Below are 1,851 nucleotides of genomic sequence, written 5' to 3'. Positions count from 1 at the left end.
AAGAATACAACTACTAAGGAGGTGATAGCTGATTAAACATACTTGGAATAAAGCTATCCTTGGGGTGTTCCAAACGATGTTGGGGCCAGCAGATGAGTTTCATCATCATTTGATGACTTCTTTTTTGTTTATCCATATTTACCAACTAGAAATGTGAGATGTTCAATCAAATGAAAATACATATTTTGGTCACATCATGTAAATGGGGCTACGGGTAAAGTTTAGTAAGTTATCTTCAGTTGAGTAAAGTTTTCATCTAGTTCCAAGTGTCTAGTCACAATCATGACCACTTCAATGTTTCTGAATTTTTATGAAATTAAGAAAAATGAAATAATGGGTATTTTGGGACGGTTGAATGCTAATGTTGAAAGAAATGACACTGATCAAGAAGCACTAAAATGATACTTCTCTGTTGAGGAAATGAGAATGGCCAAGAGACATATGAAAATGAACTCTACATAACTGGCCATAAAAGAAATGCAAATCAAAATAACATTGAGATTCCACCTCGACCCAGTAAGAATGTACATTATCAAGAAAACTAACAATAATAAATGTTGGAGGGGATGTGGCCATAAAGGAACCCTACTTCATTGTTGGTGGGAATGTAAACTGGTTCAGCCACTGGGGAAAACGTATGGAGATTCCTCAGAAGGCTAAATATAGAGCTCCCCATGACCCAGCAGCCCCACTTTTGGGCATCTACCCAGAAGACCACAAACAAGAACACACTAAAGCCACCAGCACAACAATGTTCATTGCAGCACAATTTGTCATAGCTAAAATATGGAACCAACCCAGATGCCCCTCAGTAGACGAATGGATCAGGAAAATGTGGCAAATATACACAATGCAATTTTATGCCTCTATCAGAAAGACTGACCCCATTCATAAGGAAATGGAAGGACTTGGAAAAAATTATACTAAGTGAAGTGAGCCAGATCCAAAGAAACATGGACTCTATGGTCTCCCTCATAGGGAATAACTAACACAAGTTTAGGCTAGTCACAGCAGAGGATCACAAGAACCTAATAGCTATGCCCATATGAATGCATAAGATCATGCTAAGTGAAATGAACTCCATGTTATGGAAATGACTGTTATATCACCATTGTAATAACTTTCAATATGCCATGTGAAACCGTAGCTCCTATTGTTGATGATCCTCTTGATCCCCTTCCTGTGGTTGTACCCATACTATCACTGTATCTTATATGAGTACATTGAAAACTGTATAAACTGGTATTAGAACGAGGAAAGTGAAAAAGAATATCAAAATTGAGAGACAAAGTATAAAAAGACAAATGACTACATAAGCAATACTTGCAAAACCATTTGGTATAAACCAACTGAACAACTCATGGGGGGGAGAGAGAAAAGGGGAGGGGGAGGCGGAATGAGGGAGAAGGTAACAAACAGTACAAAAGATGTACCCGAGATCTAACATATGAAACTGTAACCTCTCTGTACATCATTTTGACAATAAATAAGAAAAAAAAAAAGAAAAGAACAACCAATGGCCAAGAAAAAAAACAACAACTGTATGTTGTAAACCAACTGTATAACTCATAGTGGGAGAGAAATGAGGAGGGGGGAAGGTAGGAGAAAAATGAGGGAGGAGGGAGGAGGTAACAAGTTGGATAAGAAATGTATTCACTGCCTTAAGTATGAAACTGTAACCCCTCTGTACATCACTTCGACAATAAATAAATTTAAGAAAATAAAGGTAAATAATGCAAAAAAAGCAGTATATGCATAAACTACCTTGCCAAAAGACTAAATGCAATGGACCCAACCAGCTATGGACTGGAACCTCCAAAATTGCTAGCCAAAACAAAGACTTTTTTGTCT

The sequence above is a fragment of the Perognathus longimembris genome, chromosome 8 (assembly GCF_023159225.1).
Source record: "Perognathus longimembris pacificus isolate PPM17 chromosome 8, ASM2315922v1, whole genome shotgun sequence".
NCBI lineage: Eukaryota > Metazoa > Chordata > Mammalia > Rodentia > Heteromyidae > Perognathus > Perognathus longimembris.
Note: the sequence above shows the minus strand (reverse complement) of the source record.